Here is a 23,419-nt window from a genome sequence, read left to right as displayed (position 1 = left end):
TTCTTTGCAAGTCTGTTAAATAATGCAAGTAGTATGGATAAATCCCCATTCCCTGGCAAGATCCTCTAACAATCTGAATGCACATTGGAGGGCAGTGCCTAATATTAAACACTCTATTATACCAGGTCTAAATTAAGATTCTTTCACATTTTTATACGAAAGAGGAGTAAATAGACTGAAATTAATCAATAATGTAATTATTAACTTTACTTTTGCCAATGTCAATAATTCTGACAATTTCAATAAGGATTCCGTCTTATTTTCCTTTCCTTTCTCTATAGGTGAAGACTACAGGCTGTTAGACTTATATCAAGATAACTGAACTACACTCATTTAAGAAGCACAATAATACAAGTTAATGGCCAACAGAAGGATGATAGTGGGCCTATAAAGAATCTATTTTTGTACCTGTTTTGCAAGTTATTTTGCTTACGTTTTGTAATTTTAATTTTATTTTGAAGGCTGTTTCCAATGAACTTTTACATTATTTGCATTTCAGGACAGCATTTTCAATTGGGTTTCCTATTTCAGACACCAGAAATCATGTCATATTGTTGTTGACAGTTTGTTGAAATTTAGCATGCTATTGTTCCACATCAAAATTTCCTGATTTGAATGAAAAAATCTTCATGTAGATTTTTGGCAAATATATTAGTTACAACTTAGTGTGTTTCTTGATTTTTATTTTTAATTTGCACTGATATCTGGCTACTTTGATTTCCTCGATTTGACTAGAACTTGTTTTTTAATTTAGTGGTCTCACATCTCCTAGTCCTTTTTGACAATTTTGTCTGTCTGTCCTATGTGGAAAAGAGAAAAATACGATAACTGCTTATACATGAACATTTAAGGGCAGAGGAGACAGACAAGCATATGAAACAGAAAACCAATTTCGTATTTTCCAGAATACCAGGGGATTCTTTTTTTAACATTATAAGTTTTTTTATTGAGTGTTTTTTTTCTGAAACCTTACTCCACAGTTAGCCTGCTGTCTTTTGCTTTGATCATTATCGGTTGAGAGAAGTTTTAAGCATTATTTAGAGACTCGAGACTCTTGTTTCCCATTTAGGCAAAAAACTGGATGTGTATACTTCATACAGTTATTACAGAGCTTTTTACATGGTAACAATTAACCTGAAGAAAGCGATACTTTGTCAGGTTGTTGCTAGCAATTCTAATTTATTTAACCATAGATAAAACAGTTTTAATGATACTAAGCCTGTAGCTGTGTGGCCACGCAGTGTTGTTGCTATATATTCAAGTGATCAACTTTGCTTGCAATACTTGTTTATCTTTAGCATATTGTCTTTTGTCCATATACTTGAAATAATGTGGTCTTCCTCTGCAGACTTCAGATGATTTTCTCTTTTCATCCACCTTCACAGAGGTGGAGGTGTAGATTCTGCTGCTTTGTTGCAGAATTCACTTCTAGGTACAAGGCCTGCTCATGGGTGTCTGAGTGCATCAATCAAAGAGACAAAAAGTCAGCTTGCAGTTAGAGGTGTTAACATCCCAGAATATCCTATAAACAGCTGGACAGTTGTTTCCTAATGGTATAATAACATAAGGATCTTGCCGCAGCAACCTAAATAACTATCCATATTTAGAAGATAAAAAATGCCAGCTGATTTTCTGCATCTTTATCAGGCCTGAGTGGCACTTAACATTTATCAAAAATAGCAATGCACAATTTGCCTTAAATCATGCATCTTACTTGTGTATCTGGAACTCTAAAGATTGTGAAGTATAAAATAACTGTTGTAATAGATCACTGTGATCTCCTGGCTTTTGACATGGCCTGTTTGGTGATTGAAAGGAAACTGAAACACATGTCAGCCTGTTCTCAATTTGTTTGACTATCTCAGGCCAAAGCATAATGATTCTGGCTGTTTCTTTAAACTTTACTCTATCCATGTGAAGTGATTTATGTTAATGAATTGCTCTGATTTTCCAGAAGATATTTAACAATATGTATATGTATGTATTCTGGATATTGTGAGCCTCCAACGGGATAAGAGACATGTGGATTATGTGACACCAGTAGCGGCGTAATACACGATAACATGCAGTAAATACACTTGACTTGAGCATTCCTAGTTTTCATATTCTTTCTTTGTCTCAGTTTAGCATTTGTTTACTCAGAGGTTGATGCGCTTGCTGCTTCCTGAGTAGCTCTTCTTTTCTCCACCCGAGCGGGCTGCTGCTTCTCTTCTTTCATCGGCATCTTTTCACATTAAAACTGATTAAGTTAGTTTTTGTGTTGCAATTACTTAGAACGTTTTCTTTAATTTTTCACTTAAGCTGGCACTTAAGTATTCAATCTGCCTCAAGAATGATTAAAGATATAAAGAGGTAGGGGAAGTGACTGCGAAGGTGGTAGGGTATGAGAATGGCGCTGATACGCATAAACCCCTACTGTGCGCTGCCGAGAGATGATTCTACAATAAAATAAAATAAAATAAAAATAAAAAGAGTAATAAAAATCATCACCCCGAAAGCGGATAGTAGATGTCACGTAGTATAGAGGGTGGTCCAGATCTAATTATGCAGATCCAGATAGTCTGGATGACTTATTTATGCGGGGCGATTCCAGTTCGGCGCGAAGACGAACTTCATGTCGTCAGTTCACACACTTCTCGATTGTCCGGGATTTTTTGGGTGATTTTCTATGTAAAAAACTTATAGTGTATTATAGTGTATAGTGTAATGAAAATTGCATAATTACAGTAGATCTGGAACACCCTATATGTGTACCAAATTTCAAGTCAATAGGTGAAACGGTTTGCGAGCTATAGGTGATTTAAATCCTGGACAGACAAATGAACAGCCACGGTAGCGTATTATATAAGAAGATAAGCAACTTTAGATTTTTTTTCGTGGCTAATTTAATACTTTTTGAAGTTGTTCAGTATGTAGTTTTGTTTGTAAATACCAGAAAACTTGATTTCACTGTAATGGCTGACATGGATTGCCAAAACCAATCTTTGAATGTTTTTGAACAGGCACCCTGAACAATACACAGAACCAAACCATAATTAGACCTTTAAAATGGCTTTTGTCTAATACTACATAGACATTTCATTCTGCAGTTAGAAGTCACTGGCATCAGAGGTAACACCTTAAAATGAAAATTAAACTGGTTAATCAGTCAGTAACTAGCAGTATAAATAAGAGGAGAATATATGGAGTGAGTTCATCAATGAGTCCTTTGATAATTTACATTATGATATTAATTCATTTACATTTATGATATTAATTTACATTAAACTTAAAATTAACATTAAAATTTGAGAGATAGCAAACACTGATGCACCAAAAGAACATTTTTAAAAAGACGTGGATCACATTCGAAACATTCTCATTGTTTAAGCAGTGTACAAAAGCAATTACAAATGGAATTAAAACTATCCATCCATCCATTTTTTTAATCTGCTCATGGCATTATACCATTTTTCAATGTACACCAAAGGTAAAAGAAAAAAGAAAGTTGGTGCCTTACAGTCTGTCATGCTGCCTTAACACACACAGTTTCTAGCGTTATTAATATGCTGTCACCAAATGACATTGAAGTGCATTGCTAAACATGAGAACCCTGTTAATATTTGCTCCATACATATATATTAGTAACCAAGTGCAGTTGTAACTTAGCACCACTACCTCACTTTTGTAGGAAGCTTTAGGCTTTATTGAATTCAGGCTATATTAAGAAAGAGAAAATTTTCAAGGAGTGTATGATGTAAGTATTAAGTAACTGAGACGCTACTTGCTATTATTGCCCAGAGAGACCAAAACGCTGCCCTTGCTTCACAGTTTTGCTTAAACTAGTAGCAGCCACAGTGATAGTAATTAGGGAAGGGACAGGAGGTAGCAAAGAATTGACAGCAACAAGTACGTGCAACATTGTGGTGCTGTAGTGTGATGATAGCATGAAGGTTTGGGGGTTTCATTGTTACAGAAAATTATATGAGGAGTGTGCAATAATATTATGACTGCAGGATATGAAGAAATTATCTATAGAAGGATATGCAAAAATATATCATGGCTATACAGGCTTCATGTATTTTGTATTGCAAAGTTATAATTAGCATTGGTACTTAGTAGTGGTTCTGTTAATTAAATTGTTTTGTTATAGGTTATGAGGCTGGCCCTGTGGGAAGAAAGGAAGTTAGTTAAACAGGATCCATGCCAGAAACAAGAGAAGGTTTTACCTCTGGATACATGACAGAGGTAACAGCAGCAGAAAAGGATAAAGAAAGGAATGTTCAGGCAGATGAAAGGGATATAGAGAACGCTGCTGCAAGCTTTGATTACTTTGCACATCCCCAGTCCAAAGGTGTTGGTCTGTTTTTCTGCTATCACCTCCAACAATCCCCATGACAGTGCATGTTGTTGATGTGATAAAAGTGATTGGAAAGTGTGGCCTTAACTAGGAAGGATACAAAGCGGAAGTTACCTATACTCCAAAAGACAATACTCTTGGCTCAGTCATAAAGAAGTCTTGCTTAGCTCCAAAAAATGTTCAAACATTACTAACAGATGAAAATTATTTTTCCACTAAATCATACAGGATAGAATAGATTTGATCCAATTAAGTAAGTCAGAACAAACAGCAAGCAGTTAGTCCAGCATATAACATTAGGCTTTTCTTGACAAAGATAAGTCCTTACTATCGTTACTACAAAAATGCTATTATAGGATCTACAGCAACTAAATCTAAAACTGGCTGTCAAATAAGCAAAAATGTTTTTTTCCTAATATGATTTGAGTGTAGAGTAGTCTCAAAATATACCGCAAGGCATGCACTTAACGAGATAGTTCACAAACTATCTGTTTCTTGAGACACGTATAATAATTCAGGGTTGTGGGTATAAAGCTGGCACCAACCATGGACAATACAAAAAGATATATTTTATCAATTTACATATCTGTTCAATTATACTCTATGTTGTATTTAACCATGTGGTACCCTGCCTGTTGACTGTGAATGACTAGAGTGTGTAGGATAGTTCAACATGGGAGAGCCGTGCAACTTTTGATTCCTTAACACAAAGTTAAACATTAGTTCCTTTATGTATCTAAACTGGATTCAGTGGATTGATAATGAATGGGCACTTTCTAAGGTGAGACATATGAGGCACCACTTTTTACTTAAGCAAAAAAGCTTTTCTAGTCCTTTATATAACCTATTTATGAGCCTACCTAAACTCAATAGTCTAAAAGGGTAATAAATTATTACATTTTTCAGTAACATGAGGATCTTTGTGTGAGTTTGTCAAGAAATTGCTAGAAATCATGCTTTTTATATGTGAGATATAGACACAAATATACTGAACTTTGCATGCTGTACCAACTTTGCATGGCTTGATTGTAACGTGAGGGGCAGAGTTGGAAAAATAATTGTAAAGACCAGAAAGTGAGAAAGAAAAGTCAATAAGGCAGGCATGGGTCAAACGCAGCATAGTGAGTGGCAAAATATCTAATTCAAATACAAACACCAAATATTATTTTCAAATACAATGTGAAATGTAAACTACCTAAATTAATTTGTTGCTAACAAAATACATGAAATATTTTTTGTGAATCCAGAAACTTATAAATCTTAGATAGGGTGCAGCTGTCATATGCAACTACTGTGATTTGCAGCAACCAAGCATCATTACCAACAACAAAGTGCACAAAATAAATGTGCCTTGGAGTAAGGCCAAATCTTAAAATGATGGTACAAAATAGTAAAAAATTAAATGGTGATAAAAATTTAATACAAGTTCAAAATGAAAAGAAAATCACATAATACTTAACAAAGAAGATTATGCGTTTATAAAAACCTCAAAATTATACAGCTGCAGAGAAATAAATATTTAAAGACTTATTTTTATTTACCACATTGGTTCATGATAAAGATGCACTATGTCATGGAAAAACACTTTATCATAGACTTAGGAGATGACATATTAAGAGGAAGCTCAGAAAATTGTTATCTGCAAATTTTACTCTATAAGCCTTAAAATCAATACTTCAAAAGAGTACATGTAGGACTCTTAAAAAAGAGGTAGTTTGCAACTTGAAACATAGTGATGGATCGTAAAAAATTATTGTTATAAATTTATAATACTGTATGTGTTTGAAAGAGTTTAATTAAATAAGCACTTGATTTTTGCAGCACTTTATGGTTTATAAAATAATTCCTTTTAAAATCAGAAGGTTAAGTGTGTAAAGAGCACTAAGAGTGAATTCAAATGTACAGACGGTTAAAAAACAAATTCATTTTTCTGACATTTTCACATGTGAGGAAGTGGATAACCTCACAGCAGTAACAGGGACTGCTAAGGAGATACTTAGTGTTTTTGAAATTGTAGAGTGAAAAGTACTGCTTAGATTAAATAGGCTACAGTCTAACAAATTATTAGGACTGCATAACATTGATCCTAATGTGCTTAAAGGGATTAGTTTGTACATATATAAAACTTTGATGTGCTACTTTCAAAGTTACCATGCACTGAGGAAATTCCTATTGGCTAGAAGATAGCAAATGTTATCCCATTAGTAAAAAGGGTGATAAGGCAGATCGAAGTAACTATAAACCCATACGCTTACATGCATCATGGTAAATTAATGAAAGAAATTATTAAGCAAAAGACCAAACATCACATGTCAAAAACATTTGAATTAGCAAATAGTCAGTGTGGGTCCAGAAATGGGAGATCATGTTTTAATAATATGTTTGAATTCTATGACAACATACAGGTTTGGGCAGATTTGTGGCAGAAGAATTTTAATGTAAATAAATGTAAAATATTACATGCAAGACATAAAAATGTTAGGTTTGAATACACAATGGGAGGTCTGTAAATCAAAAGTACACCTTATTAGAAGGAATTAGAAATTGTAGTGGACTTAACAATATCTACACCAAAACAGAGTACTGAAGCCGTTAAGAAGGCTAACGGAACATTAGGCTGCAAAGCAGATACACAAGGAGAATGTGCCATCTTCATACAGACAGTGACTGGTCTGGGATACACAATCCATCCTTTGGAGCTGGAAGTAGTGTTGTTCATTTTAAATATAGACCAAAAATGGCATTTACTTACTTGAAACTTTTGAAAAAGTGGTAGATCTCTCGTTTGAATACTTCCTTATCTCAAAGGTCTAATTAAGTCTCTAACTTTGATGTAGGAAAGATGTGTGTCTCCTGCTATAAAAAGTATTACCACCTTTACCACTTCCTATGATATTTTTGTATGTTTTGAAACAACAAAAGTGGGTTGTCCTGGGGGGTATTTTTCGTACGTGGATTAATCGTTTAGCCTGATGTAATTGTTGACGATTTGGCATGATCCTGGATCTGTCAGTTTTTTGAAACTCTTGCTGGATGTGTTGTCATAGCAGCACATCCAAATCCTCAAACCTCGGAGCAGGTTTGTTCTATGTAAACAAGGATTAGCTCACACACTTAATCAGTTTCCGTGCATGGAATTCATTCAGTCATTGCTTCACCGTTCATGAATGAGCAACCAGTTGATATCCGTGCGCAAATTATAAGAAGAGAATTTCGTATAGAGAGGGTTTTGCAGGATTGGCAAGATCCTTTATATTCTTTTATATAATTCTTTTTGAAAGATATTCGAAGGAATATTGTACCTCAAAGGTTTATTAGCACCTTATATTTGAAGTCAAACTAGGTGAAGTCAGGTTCTCACATCCACACAGACAGTATGCATTGCTTTGAGTTTTTTTGCAAGCGGCATTTTTTTTATATACTGTAGGCAATGCGGAAAATCTATCTAAAAGTGCAGTTTGCCAGGCAATTCGTAAAGTCTGTTTGGCTCTGAAATATTTCCTTCTAGTTTTCATAGTGTTTCCTGGACACCTGGGTGTACAGACAATAAAAGAAGTGTTTCATGCCATTGCAGGTACACAGGCAAAAACACCCACAGTTCCATAAAGAATCTCACAATCAGCCTAACATTCTCATTACCCAGGATTTCCAAATGTGATTGGAGCACATGGGACCTGATCAGAGTGGAGTTTGATCAAACATTATTAGGAAAATGTACCTCTCCTCCTGATGAATAATCAGACACAGTGTCTTCATCAAATATTTGACCTTCGTCAATATCTCGTTGGTCAGACACAAGTTCTAGGGATGTGACATTCCCTGCAACTGACCCAACAAAAAAAAAAAGAGGGCTATATGGAGCATACCTATGGCACACATTGAGGACAAATATATGCAATGACCATCCTTTACCTGAAATGAAGTTCTACTGCATCCTGCCACCGGTTCTGAGGAGGAGCTTCCCCCTGGAATGCCCTCAGAAACAGGGTGATGGGCATTTTGCTGGAGAGCCAACTCTTCTGCAGGGGTTAGGTCTGGATTGTGTGGACCTTCACCTGTTTTTTGCTTGTCTGCCTTCTTATTAGCTTTAAAATTAATGTTTTTTATATTATATATGATTCTTTATGTCAACAATTCTTTAAATAGTTATAATCCAATATTTACCAGTTTGAAGTATATGTTTATACTTCACTTTAACCTGTTCCCATGTTCTCCTTGTGCTCATGTTTGATCTGGCATTATGACATATTAAATACTAATTAATCTGACACATAGAAAATGAAACGCTGCATTCAGTAAGTACAATGCACACTACTTAGCGTTTAATTTGTCGGCCACTTTTTTCCAGTCATCTTTACTGGTTTGGGCTGCTTTTGTAGTGTTACCCCTTGTGCATATTAATTCTTGAAATTCTTCATATCCTTCGAATAAAAGGTCCTGCTCCGCTTGTGTGAAAAAAAAAATGCGCCCGTTCTTTTGTCATTTTGTTACAGCTTATCAAAGATTTGCTGATCATGTTTTCTAGACTCAATATATACGGGCTTTTTAATCAGCGTGGATGTGCGCATTCATCTCGGATGATTAGATCCAGCTAGACTAATCTACTACACAGCTGCGTTTGAAAAAACGACTTATCCTAGATGAGTTTCACCAGCATTAACTCATCCAGGGCCGGATTAAGGTGGGTGCTATTGATGCGGCAGCATTAGGCCCATTCCTGAAATAGGCCCAGATGAAAACAGGCGAGAATTTTCTTGAAGTTGAACAGTTTTCCTTTGCTATATTAACCTCAAAATAATTCTTAGAAGAAATTTGGAGTCCTTTCGGACGCCTAGACACAGCATTATGCAGTTACTATTGTTCTTTGCATGTAACTATAACTTCGTTGTGTTTATTGTTAGCTGAAGATTTCAAGTTAATACTATCAATTTTACGTTAAACAGTTTACTTAGTAGTTTAGCTGCATTTTTTTGCAATATCTTGGGGATTCTTGCCATTTTATTATTGTTTGGTAAGTGCCACGTAGTAAATTTTTCACCTTGAAAGTTAGTTGTACAGTAAAAATCGATGGCTATTTAAATGGTTATCTGTAAAGGTAAAACTAAAAGCCGGCCCACGGGCCTGGCAAGGATGTTTAGAATTTTTAAAATCCTCAAGAGGATTCTGATCAATTATGAAATTTAAATTGTGGACAAATTTTTACCCTCAAGAGCCTGAACTGAGTCACTTTGACTCAATGTCTCTGCAAATTCATTTTTTCTTACTCTATTTCGTAAGAGAATTGTGAAATTTTGTGTATTTCATTGTTAGGTTTTCTATATTGAGTGCACTTTTCAGACAATTGCTATTGAATGTTGATGTTACATAGTTTGATGTAAATCTTAAGTTGTTACAATACCACGTCGTTATTATTATTCATGTTCAATTAAGGCTGGCTGGTTGTGTCGCCAGCATTTAAGGCTCCTTGGTCGGTCTGAGTGCGCATGTACGGTGAGTGTCGAATGCACATGCATGCACCAATGCCGAGAAAAAATATTTAAGCGACGTACAGAAGATACCCCTCTGGTTCTGCAGAACTGCACTGGCTGAAGTGTTTTATTGGAAATTTCTTAACTTTGTTAATTGATTTCTTTGTTTAATGAAATGGTTCTCTCTAGCTCTCGGCCCAGTGCAACATACTTTATTACTCTGAAATTAAGAAAATATGTTATCTGCTGCCAGTGCTTTTGGAGCACAGGAGGTTTCTTAAGCTTCTTTTTTAACTTCATTTTAATGAAGCTCTCAGAGAGATAATAACTGTAAGTAGTAAATAATGAGGAAACAACAGCTAACTGACATAATTTTCAATTCTGTGCAGGTTTGTTCTCTTTTCGTTAACCAAAATAATCTACTCCAGTATAAGAAGCTGGTTGTTAAAAATGCCTTCAGTCACAGTGGCCCTCCAAGTGCGGGTTTGCCTGCTCCTGTCTGCCATTATTGATTTTTTATATATGTAACTGTATTTTTCTGACAGTGGTAAAGTGGAAGCAAAATTTTATATATCTCTCCAAATTATTATTCAATTAAAACCAACAAATAACTGATTTGATGTTTATCACTTGTCTCAAGTTGGGATGTTAAATTACAGAACCTTTATGATATAAATTTTAAAGCTATTGTTTCAAGCTAGTATTTTATATATTGTAATTGCATCTTTGCTCTGAAAAATTTGAACTGTGAAACTTATTAAGGAAAGGAGAGCAATTCTAATGCCTGGAGAGAATAGGTGGGTCTGATGTGTGGATTTGAATAACAAAACGTATAGACTCTCACAAACAGACTTGGCGAGAAATATTCCAGAGCAGAAGCCACACATTTGAACGAGAGTGTGGTGAGAGTTGTTTAATGAGGTTATTTGATACTTTGCTTAGGAAGGCTGCCGAGTAATACAGTAGGCTAACTGAAATATTTTAATGGCATGTCAATGTGAATCCAGTTTACAGAGGCTGAGATGGACTCTTGCTTTGTTTTATGGTTAATAAAATGATGCAGAAGAGACACAGGGTCAGATGTCAGGCTAGTGTCAATTCTGGTGACAGAAGACAAAGGGCAAAGTTATTTGAAAGAAGTTATGCTTCTAGGAGAAGCAATTCAATTGTATTTAGTTGTACTAGGTTTTTAGGCACTGAGGTCATGGATGCTGGAGCTCAGCTGTACCATGTTGGATATTCACCCAGGGGAGATTTTGACAGACACAACCATCACAAGGCAGAGGTGAGTTCTATGGATAACAGTGTATATAGCATGGAAGTACAGTGTATACAGTATGTACTTCACTAGATAGTGACAAAACAAAGGCTACTGATAAATACAGTTCACAATAAATTGTATAGAGGGCACAGGAGACCTCCACGCCAAACAGAGAAGAATCAAAAGTCTGTTGTGACCAAAGTTGACCTTTTTTGACTCAAGTCATAAACTGAACATTATTCTTCTGTGAAGCACAGTGGTGACTGCATTACGCTATAGGGAGGCCTTTTAGTCAGATTCTAGAAGACACCTAAGAATAGAATATGGCATGTGTAAATTCTCACTGCAACATAAAGAGAAAGCAAGAATGTATAAAAGATGGTTTTATAAATACAGAAGTCAATTCAAGTTCAAAGTTTATTGTCATGTGCACAGTAAGGAATCACATTTCCCTGTGCAATGAGATTCTTTCTTTGCTGTCCACACCAAATGACAAAACCAACGCATAAAGATAAACATAAACAATAAGCAGCAGATAGATAATAAGTAACAGAAGCAGCATAAAGTATAAAAACAGAATAGAAATGTAAAGTGTAATGTGCAGGTAGGTATGTGATGAACAAGTCAAATAGGGTTGTGTGAGGTAAACAGAATGAGGTGAATCATGGTTATAAACTACAGTCAGTTATTTAGGAGTCAAATGGCCTTGGGAAAGAAAGAGTTCTTTAGCCTGGAATGTCCTGCATTTCATACTTCTATACCTTCTACCTGAGGGTAGAAGTGTGAACAGTTCGTGTTGGGGTGGGTGGGGTCCCTGTCCCTTGGGTGGGGTCCCTGAGGATCGATGCAGTTCTCCCGGGGACTCTGCAGTTGTAGATGCTCTGCAGAGAGAGCAGTGGGAAATAGAAGTCAAGTGGGCAAGTCAAATACTTAACATCTCTCTGATTAAAAATATAGGGCAGGCATTTCTTGTTACCAACAACAACATTTTACCTAGGGATCATGTAAACAATGTAGCATTCAAATACGCACTTAGATTTTTTGTGAAAGCAGACTTTTGGCTGTCATTTCCAAAGGATCCTTTACCAAATATTCTCTCATGGGGGTAAATACACCTCCCTCCTAATTTACATAGTTACATTGCTGGAATTGTGCTGTATAATTCAAAAATGTGTAAATTAAAATGAATTTTCCCTTAAGAAAAAAGATGGGACAAGCTTCACTGGACTGAAAAAATGGTTATTCATGTACTTATTCTCCATTTTCAATCAATGACTTCAACAGAAAAGTCACAAAACACTGCAGAAAAATGGGAGATATCACAGTAACCACAGATCAAACCAAAAGTATAACAGCAGTGATGCAACTGGTTGGCTGACAGTTTTGTCTCATAACATCTCTGGTGTCATACTGTGCTGTGCTTTCTCAACTTTACTGTCAGCCTGTGACCCAAGAGTTGAAAACGCATTAATGGCAAAAAAATGGCATTAGCCCCTTCATTGAGGTAGATAAGGAATCACTGTTCTATCGTTTTCAACAGTATCCAGCAAATTTTGCTTTTATTTTGACATTTTTTAATGTTCATTCCATAAAAAATTCAACCTACTGTTGTTAATTACGTGACATTCTTAAACCAGCATAATCCATTTCAGGGTCACAGGAGACATGGAGTTTATTCAGGGTAAGGCAGTACAATCAGTCCTGCATGGGCCCCTTGGCCATTGTGGGGGCTACTTACGAACAGACTCACATTCAACCAATTTAGATTCAACAATTAACCTAACCTCTCTTTGTGGTTGATGTACCCAGAGGAAAGAAATTCAGACACATTCAGCACACAAAATATAACCAGGATTCAAACCCACAGCACCGCATGTGTGAGGAAACATTGCCGACCATTGCAGCAATCAGACTATTTGTAACAGAATAAAATAAGCTTCATCGGTTTCTGTTAAATAAGCAGATTTTGTGATTCTTGTAATGGACAACCAAACAGAAAGGTGGATGAATGTGTGCATGATTGGTATGGGTTAGCAGCACATAAAACTGAAAACTCAACCCCAAAAAAGCAGGCCTAATGGCTAAAGTAAATCACATCAACAAAGTGAGCCTTATCCCTGGCTTGCTGACTAGAAAGACTAGAACAGGAGTTAAGATTTATATTTCTCAAGATAATGTCAAAGAGGGAGTGGCTGTCAGACCTTCTTTATGAACTTTGTAATGGTGCCTGCAGTAATAAATAAAATAGAAATCTTTGTGATAATTAACACTGGGGCAGAAAAGCATTTTATCAGTACAGTCATGCTGCAGATGCTGAGAATAACCCCAGTCTCAAAGACAAAATAAAGCAATTTTATTACACAGTGTAAACGTAAACTCTAAAAAGCTGTTGCATTATCTGCATATTTTCCTCAAACATACAAAAACATTTACAAGAAAGCTTTTTTTTTAAAACTAGTGGATAACACAGCACACATTTCTCCATATGTTCTGGCGAAATTTTACAAAGTTCACAGTTGTGTTTATCATCACTGTCTGCATCACATTCTGATGTGGCACCTCCTCGGCTCAAGATTTTAATATGCCACAGAGGGTGGTGGAGGCAGCAGAGAATATAACTGACATCCAACTTCCTTCTGTTCAGGACATATATCACACCAGCTGCCTTATAAAGCAAACATTATAGTTAAAGGCCTGGAACTGGTAAAGCATCTGGGCAACAGTTATTGTATGCACAGTCTCCAATCTAATTTACTGTAACCAGGGACATGCAGTCAGGGGAGGCAGATCAGAGCAGAGCCTCACCTGTCATCATGAAAAGTAAAAATACTAATAACGATAACATAAAATAAATGTGTCCACTGGTCTGTGCTATAAATTTGTTTTCTGTATGATTCCAATAATTGTGATCATTTTTATAGTCAAAATCGCTGGAATTGGCACAAACAGAGGAGAGAAATGTGAGGTGCGGCAGAAACGAGCTGAGTCTCACCTTGGACTGCACTATCCCTCACACACTGGGTTGATGCATGCAATTGGCGCTTGTCTGTCGCTTTCTCTCTGTGTATCGCCAATATCATTTTTTCAGACATGTTTATTATACACCCTGACTTTCCACAGTCTGGCAAATATCTTTAATGAATATGTGTGACATATTTGGTGTTTCTGATTGGACATAAAAACGCAGTGAAAAGGCACAAGGTGAGGCAGATACTTCCGTGCCACACCGAAGGGGGCGGATATGAGCCCAACAGGTGCTTGTTACTGCTGTTCTTCTACGCAGACGCTATATAAGTTAGCAATATCAGAATATCAAGTGCACTGCAGCGTTCCATTTATTTTTATTTTTTGTTCCGACTGACTGCCAAAATAGAAGATTAAGACTTTAACAAAAAAAGGAAAATAAGAAGGGACTTTTAGAAGAAAGTAAATGAGATTTTCGTGGAGAAGGATATGTGCATGGACTTCATTTACAAGTAAAGGTAAGACCATAAACTGTTTTCCATTTTATAAAAAAATGGGAAAAACAATCCAATATTTAAAAACTAAATTTTGTCCTTAAACAATATATTCTTTTGTTTTTCTTGTTATCCTTTTGTTGAACAGTCTCTATTAAAATTGCTCATAGCATCAGAATAAAAAACTTAAATAAAACCCTAAATATTTCAATTAAGGTCAAATTGAAATCCGTTTTTTTTACACCACTCTATACTTTCATTTGTATTGACTGAGTATGAATTGAAAATTAACACATGGGGGGTGCCGAGTAAATGTGCTCTCTCCACTATAAATGTAACGTTCTTTCTTAGCCAAATATGTACCTTACCGATGTGTGTGTAAAGAATGCCGATGAGATATGAAACATAACCAGTAGTCAATGTGCATGCTGCCAATTGAATAGTGAATAAGCTACTCTTTTGGGTTCATATATTTGTAAATCTGACTTGTGCCTCACCAGCCATTAACCTCACCGCACATGACTGACTGTAACGTGTCACTCCTTCAGAGTTATCATAGGTCACTTGGTGGCCTCCCTCACTGTCCTTACTTGATTGCTCAGTTTTGTAGATGGCCTGCTTTAGACAGATTTACAGTTGTGCCAAACTCTTTCCATGTCTTAATGATTGGTTTAACTGGACTTCAAGGAATATTCACTGACTTGGATATTTGCTTGTCTCCACCCTCGACTTGTGGTTTTCAGTCACCTTTTCACACAGTTGCTTAACGTTTTTTTTGTTATGCTTCAGACAGCATTCCTGCACTGGTTAGGGTATATATTTCTGTTTTATGTCTTTTGATTCTTTTCTCCATTTAACATTACAACTGTTCTCACTTATTTGCATTGTTCTGCATGTTTTTATTACTTTTGTGTATAATGTTATTTCTATATATCCATGTTGGTGTTACCATGTTCAATGTGTTTTGTGGATGATTCCCCAAGGGGCAGGGCCACCTATTAATTATGTTAAGGGTCTGCCCTTAAAGGACAAAAGACACTAACGGAGAGGTGAGAAGCGATTTAAGGTGGGACGGATCTACAAGTTTTTTCGTAGGCGCTGGTAATTCTAGTGTTAAATGTGTTGATAAGCAGCAAGCAGTCTGCTATCACATTCCCTTTTATTCAAGACTATAACCGAAGAAAAAAGAAAGTTACAAGTACCCTGCAGAGCTTCCTGTGTTTGAGCGACATGGGCATGCTCAAAAAATACACATGTAATGCCACGAAAAGTGCACGCAGACACTTCAGTTCTCAAGCATTTTTATGAGAATGCAGTCAGATTTCTTTTTAGGGCACATACACCGTCCAGATGTAAACACTAGCGTGGAGAGTCACTTGCGAACTGAAGAGTCTATAGCTGCAGGTGGAAGCTGCCATCACTGTACTTTATATATAACAACCAGATCAAATGCTATTTACTTATTTACCTTGGTTTATTTACTTACTTCCTACAGAGTGCAGAGCTATAGCGCATCTTTATATGAAAACAGCAGTTTCAGATGGTGAGGGCGGGGGGCAAGGGTAGGATTGTGAACACGACTGAGAGAATGAAACTGAATAAAAAAAAAAAAAACAAAGCTAACTTTTACAAGTATCATACATTTACACTGGCTGTTACAGACTGGAATCAAACGTATGTTTTTATTCTAAAATAGTAAGACTAAAAGCAGCTCACTTCTCAAAACAGACTCGTCGGGGATCGAACCCATGAAGTTTTGATTACCAGTCAACAGTTGATACCATTGCACCACCAAAGCAGTCATAGTGAATGTGTGTCAATTTCGCATCCTAACGCGGGTTCTTTTTCTGCAGTTATATTTTTGAATAAAAGCGCACTTGTTCTATTTGTACCTTTTGTGAAAGTGTTTCTTTGATATTTGGACTTCAGGCTTCACACATTGTAAACTTCACGTCTACATTTTGTCAATTATTACTAAAACATGAAAAATGTTTCTTTTTTAAAAATGTGTTTACATAGATCATTGTAGACATGGAACACACATGAAATGCATGTGTTCTAAATAATGATATAGTATTTATAAAAGTTGTGATTTTGCTTGTCTTCTCACTCTATACAACTCCTAGCAACTGACACACAGGTAAACAGACTTGAGCTGAGAAAACTATGCGCCAGTGGGGGGATGTGATAGTAGGCTGCTTGCTGCTTTTCAAGACATTTAACTCTATAAAGGCTGTGGAAAAAAGCAGTCCCTTGCAGTTCATTGGTATCCTTTGTGGTGTTGGTGACTTCTGTTGTGATTATTTAATAATGTTTAATGAATTTTCTTGATTTTTGCTCTGTATTTTGACATCTCTACTGGATTGTGTTTTTGGGCTAGTTTGCCTAGGATTTATCTATTGTTAGGTCTTTCTTTTGTGTCTTTGGGCTCCTTAATGTTTTTTGTCAAGGACAGCATTTTGATAAATAAGCCTTATGTCTATGAAGATTCTTTGCTTACCCTTTCATAACTAGTCAAGGTTTGATCGTCCCCTTCACTTGCGCCATAGGCATTTTGTGTGTTTTTTGACTCTTAATTTTCTTTCTTTGAAGGTTTCAAACTATTTCAGTTCTGCTGGACCACTGCATCTTTTATCTTCTATGGGTGGGTCACCACAAAGTGAACCTTCAAGTTGCAGGCGCATTTATAGTACAATTAACTGAAACCCCAGACAGGTGATCTCCATTGAGCTAGTTGTGTGACTTGTAAAACTAACTGGCTGCACCAGTGATCAGAGTAAGTGAATACTTTTGCAATCAATTATTTTGTGTTTTATATTTATAATTAATTTACTCCAAGTTGCAGAGATTTGTTTTCTATTTTACAATAAAGATCCCTTTCTGTTGATTAATATCCAAAAATCCAAATTAAGTCCACCATCGTATAACAATAAAATGTGTACATTTTCAAGGGGGTGAATACTTTATTTGTATGGACACCATATCCACCCATTATCTAACCCACTGTATCCTAACACAGGGTCGTGGTGGTCTGCTGGAGCCAATCCTAGCCAATACAGGGTGCAAGGCATGAACAAATCCCTGGACAGGGCACACACACATCAAGCACACACTAGGGACAATTTAGAATCGCCAATGCACCTAACCTGCATGTCTTTGGACTGTGGGAGTAAACCCACGCAGACATAGGGAGAACATGCAAACTCCATGCAGAGAGGACCTGGGAAGCGAACCCAGGTCTCCTTACTGTGAGGCAGCAGCGCTACATATTGTAATTAATTGTATATATAATCCATCCATCCATTTTCTAACCCGCTGAAGCCGAATACAGGGTCACGGGGGTCTGCTGGAGCCAATCCCAGCCAACACAGGGCACAAGGCAGGAACCAATCCTGGGCAGGGCGCCAACCCACCGCAGGACACACACAAACACACCCACACACCAAGCACACACTAGGGCCAATTTAGATTCGCCAATCCACCTAACCTGCATGTCTTTGGATTGTGGGAGGAAACCGGAGCGCCCGGAGGAAACCCATGCAGACACGGGGAGAACATGCAAACTCCACGCAGGGAGGACCTGGGAAGCAAATCCGGGTCCCCTAACTGCGAGGCAGCAGCGCTACCACTGCGCCACCGTGCCGCCCTGTATATATAATGCTAACTACCATATACTTTTATTTCTTTTTTTTATTGTATTTTTTTCGGCTTTTTTAAAGAGACGTGCAAGTACAGATTTCATTGCACTATGTATACATGACAACAAACTTGACTTGGCTTGCATAAATGAAAGATATTGCAGTGAAATTCTGATTGCCAAGTATGGTTGTGACCCAAGCAGTGCCCAGTTTTCTGAAAAGATAAACTAGGATAACAAGCCGGTTCATGTTTAAAAAGATGTTCCCCGCCAATTTATAATACTCATGTAAGATGCATTTAGCACATGCATCATTTACTAAATTTATGTACATTTTATTAATGGATGATTATAAATTTTGCAATTTGTTGTAATAGTCATTGTCTGTGTAAGAATATGTGTGCATGCAAAGTTTTATGGCCTTACCTTTTCATCAATACACTTATTTCTCTGACTGCTGCCTAAAGTTTATTATTGAGAATGGTGATGGCGAGTAGACACTGTCTGCCTGTCATCCTCATGCACACCCGGTAAGACGTGGAACTGTCAAATAGACTGTTTAACAAAATAAAGAAAATATCAATACAACATAAAACATATGTTCTTTCCTGCTTGTAATCTGTTGTCATCATGGCCAGCCATCACAATACAGACCACATTTGTGACTCCATATACAGTATAGTCACAAATATATGTACTGTATTGTTGTACACTCATGCTTAGGGGACACCTTCAAGGCTCTGTCAAGGTGAGTGATACCACCTCCCGGAGAGGTCACTGTTGCTAACTACCTCTTCTTTTTCTCACAGTCCAGAGGCACCCAGCTCAGAGGAGACATAGTCCAATTTTTGCCGTGCTCTGTTAGCCCAGCCTCTTCTAGGTGAATGTACTATACATATATTCTGCCCACACAGAAACAGTGGCATCAGTTGATGACAATAGTGCAGAGGAAAAGAAACTTCCACAATCAAGCAACAAACCAAGTTAATATGTTGATTGCCAAATTGTTGATGTTTATTAAAAGATTTATTTCTAATGTTGTAAATAGTTGGGTGTTGACACCTGAACCTCCTTCTTCTTCCCACGGTATTTACTCCTACATATTCCTGCACACTTCAATTTTATTAGAAAGAATGATGAGGTCTGAATACTGTCCTGTCAAATAAGTGTTCTTCTAGTATGATACAATGTACGTGAACAACACATCATTTATAAGGCTTCTTTTTAAAACGCTGTTCTGTAACATTTTAGTTAATTTTGTATTACTAAAATGAATGGAAAATATTAATAATAATAATTATTGTTTTTAATATATAATGGGTTAATGACATTTTATTCCCTTCTTATCTACTAGTAAAATATTCTTTTATTGTTTGCAGATTTGTAATATTTCAGCCAAAGCAAGCTCACATAAGCTTGTGTCATACGCGGTCTCACTCACGACACTTGGTAGGTTTAGTGGAGCAGCAAAAGGCAAATCACACTAACTACATTTCTGTTTATGCAAACAGTTGGATAACATCATCCTACCTCTATTAAAACTGTGTTTAATTAGGTTTAGTCTGCCTCCTTTCTCTTCTTTGTGCATGCATAATAGTTGCCTTCAATCCCCATAGTTTGTGCTCCACATGGCAATGTTTTGTGCTGGATGCTACAGTGGAGACAAAAATGATGTATGGCCCTCATAACCTTACTTGAAACCCCAATCAAAACAGCAGCATCAGATTGCAAATATGCTGATTTCAGCAGGTCACTAGTGCTCCAGGCAAGAATTAAGACTTAAATGATGTTCCCAAAATAAAACTGGCATGTTTCCTATGTGGTCTGTTTTACTTTTAAATTGCTGTTTGATGTATTGGATGAAAAAGTCATGGTGAGATTTCAGCATGTGTCATGGGTTCATTGTTTTCTGGGGACTTCAATATAGCTATGTACAACAGCAGATTAAAACATGCAGAGAATAAAAAATGAAAAAATATTCTTGTTTGATCTGGGAATTTTGTACTAAAAAATGCAGTTACATTATTAGCGATGTTTCAATAAATAATAGGTGTTGGATTGCTCTAATTCCTAAACACATGTACTGTAAGCCAGTTGATATTATCTTCTCACAAATTACATGTATTTTCTGACTACATTGTTATTTGTTGTGTGTGCATTCTAATGCATGGACAGAGGTGTTGCAGCAAAGAATTTAATGATCCTTCACCCCAAAGACAACTAACATCATGAATCAGGGGTTAGGGCTGAACCAAATATAGAAACTGAGACCAGGTTACAGACTGACAGAGATTTAGGACTTGAGGGAGTGGGTGTTTGGAGGCACTTCAAGGAAAACTAGTGGGCAATCCACCTTATTAGATAGAAAAGGATATGAACCCTTTTCAATAATCCCTGTGAGGTTTTGATGTTTTTGACTTTGCTTATTTGCTTATTTCTCCCTATGCTCATTCCTCCTTTGTATTTAATTATTAAATAGATTTGTGTATTTTCATAAATCTTGACTTTTTGTGTTAATTTTGGTAAGAGAGCAACTATGCTTTCTACAGAACAGCTTGAATTATTTGAGGCATGATAATCAGTTATATATATTGTCAGGGATGCCAGGGGCCATGACCCGGCCGGGACGACAGGAAGGACCGGATGTGGGTCTGCACCCACCCTGGATCACGTGGGGGTTACCTTCCGGGTTGTTTTGGGGGCCACGGGTACAGGGCATGGAAGCCCTACCCTGTAGGGGCCCGTGGTCACCGCCAGGAGGCGCCCCAGAGCCTTGGGGACCTGTTACCCCAGCACTTTCGCCACACCAGAAAGTGCTGGGGGGAAGATTTATGACGCCGCCCGGCGAGCAGCCTGGAGGACAGCCGGCACTTCTGCCACGCTGGGGCGAGGCTAGAGGAGGAATGCCGGGAACACCTGGGCTCATCCGGGTCCTCTATAAAAGGGGCCATCTCCATTCATTCGAGGCTAGAGTCAGGTGGAAGGAGGACGAGGCAAGAGGAGCTGTGGAGGCGGCCCGAAGACAAGGCATTGTGGCCAGGACTGTGATTGGTTTGGGGTTTGTGCACGTAACTAGGTCTGAGTGACCACTGGACTGGGTCTTTGTGACCATTATATTAATTGTAAATACTGTAAAATAAACGTGTGGTGGTTTTAAGACAACATGTCCGCCTGTCTGTGTCCAGGCCAAGTTCACAATATATACTAGCAAAATACCCGCGCTTCACAGCGGAGAAGTAGTGTGTTAAAGAAGTTATGAAAAAGAAAAGGAAACATTTTAAAAAATAACGTAACATGATTGTCAATGTAATTGTTTTGTCACTGTAATGAGTGTTGATGTCATATATTTATATATATATATATATATACACACACATATAAACATATATACATATACATACTGCATATACATATCTACATATACACATATCTATATATATATATATACATATACACATCTACATATATATACATATATATATACACATATCAACATATATACACATACATATACACATACATACACACACACACATACATATATACACACACACATATATACATATATATACATATATATACAGATCTACATATATATACATATCTACATATATACACACATATATATACATATCTACATATATATATTGTGAATTAGGACGGCCCGGACACACACATGCGGACACCGTTTGCTCCATCACCACACATTTATTTACAATATGTCACAAATGTTAAGTGCACTGCCACCAAACCCCCCAGTCTCCCCAAAGTCAAAAGTCACTGTCGACACAAACACACAGGCCTCTCCTCACCTCCTCTGCCACGACCTTGTTCTCCTCCTCACCCGACTCCAGCCTTGATTGCAGGGCGGCGGCTCCTTAAGTAGGCGGCTGATTGCCGACCACACCCAGCCACCTGTGACAATATATACACATACATACATACATACATATCTACATATATATATATATATATATATATACTGTATATAGCAAAATCCTAGCACTTCGCAGTGACAAAGTACTGCTTTTAAATTTTTATTAAGAAGAAAAGAAAACCTTTTTAAACTGAGGGAAAATATACCAATAACTATCTGTTAAGGATAGTGTGTTTGTATACCACGTTGTCAGCTCAGCACTCCGTAATAATGTAATATGACCAAGCTGTGCACTGAGCTAACTCTTGAGAATGCAACGTATAGTTGTCCAGGAGAAAAGCAATGTTGCATCAAATCAATGGCAACCTTTTGTAGGGTCTGTCCCTGAGAATTATTAATTGTCATCACGAAGCAGAGCCTTACTGAAAATTTGAGGCATTTGAATTGAAATGGGAGATCAGAGGGTATAACAGTGATGCCAGGAATACATTCAGAGTGTGGCTGTTTTTTTGTGTAGTTGCCTTCACACAGCTTCTCCACTGCTTTATAAACGAACGCCATATAAGGCCGTCGTTTCTCCTTGATTCGTGGTTCTGTACTGTTTTATTGTTCGTTTATTACGATTGCTATAGTTATTGTGTAGCTATTTGAGACTTACTTTACTGTTCAGGTACCCATTTCCTTTATTTAATCCGCGGCTTGTACCCTATTTTTTGTTCATTTACTATGATTATAGATATTTATTGATTCTCTTCTTTAGCTGACTGCCTGCTCATATAAGGCGCTTCGCTGTTTTTTTGTGAAGCAGCCTTTACACAGCTTCTCCGCTGTTTTATAAACGAACGACATATAAGGCCATACTTTTTCCTTGCTTCACCAAGGAAGCTGCCTTTTTATTTAATCCACGGGTTCTCCGCTGTTTTATTGTTTGTTTATTACGATTGTTATAGTTCTCTTTATATAGCACGTTGTCAGTTCAGCACTCTGGTTGTAATATGACGAAGCTGCACGAGCTCACTCTTGAGAATGCAACGTATAGTTGTCCAGGAGAAAAGCAATCTTGCCTGAAATCAATGGCAACCTTTTGTAGGGTCTGTCCCTGAGACTTATTACTTGTCATCGCAAAGCAGACCCTTACTGGAAATTGGAGGCATTTGAATTGAAATGGGAGATCAGAGGATATAACGGGGATGCGAGGAATACATTGAGTGTGGAGAAACTCTAGAGACAGCGTGTGTATTAACTTGTGGATTTTTCTGTGAGTATTTGGTGGCAGCATGATGAAGTTGCTTCCAAGACCGCGTTAGCTGTGGAGCTCAGCTCAGAGCATATTCTTTTCCTACCTTGTCAATTGTGTAATGCGTTTTTTGAACAGGTTT

The 23,419-nt window shown here is 37.2% G+C and overlaps 1 long non-coding RNA gene across 1 annotated transcript; it reads left to right on the top strand.

The window, feature by feature from the left end:
* Positions 1 to 10,770: 10,770 nt before the first annotated feature.
* Positions 10,771 to 19,097, top strand: LOC120533595. The gene is made up of 3 exons (XR_005634562.1): positions 10,771 to 11,092; positions 17,119 to 17,302; positions 18,973 to 19,097. It is a non-coding gene; the product is annotated as an uncharacterized LOC120533595 (long non-coding RNA).
* The last annotated feature ends 4,322 nt before the right edge of the window (positions 19,098 to 23,419 follow it).

This window comes from Polypterus senegalus, chromosome 8 (assembly GCF_016835505.1).
Source record: "Polypterus senegalus isolate Bchr_013 chromosome 8, ASM1683550v1, whole genome shotgun sequence".
Taxonomy (NCBI): Eukaryota; Metazoa; Chordata; class Cladistia; order Polypteriformes; family Polypteridae; genus Polypterus; species Polypterus senegalus.
Note: the sequence above shows the minus strand (reverse complement) of the source record. Positions and strands in the feature narration are given on the sequence as shown.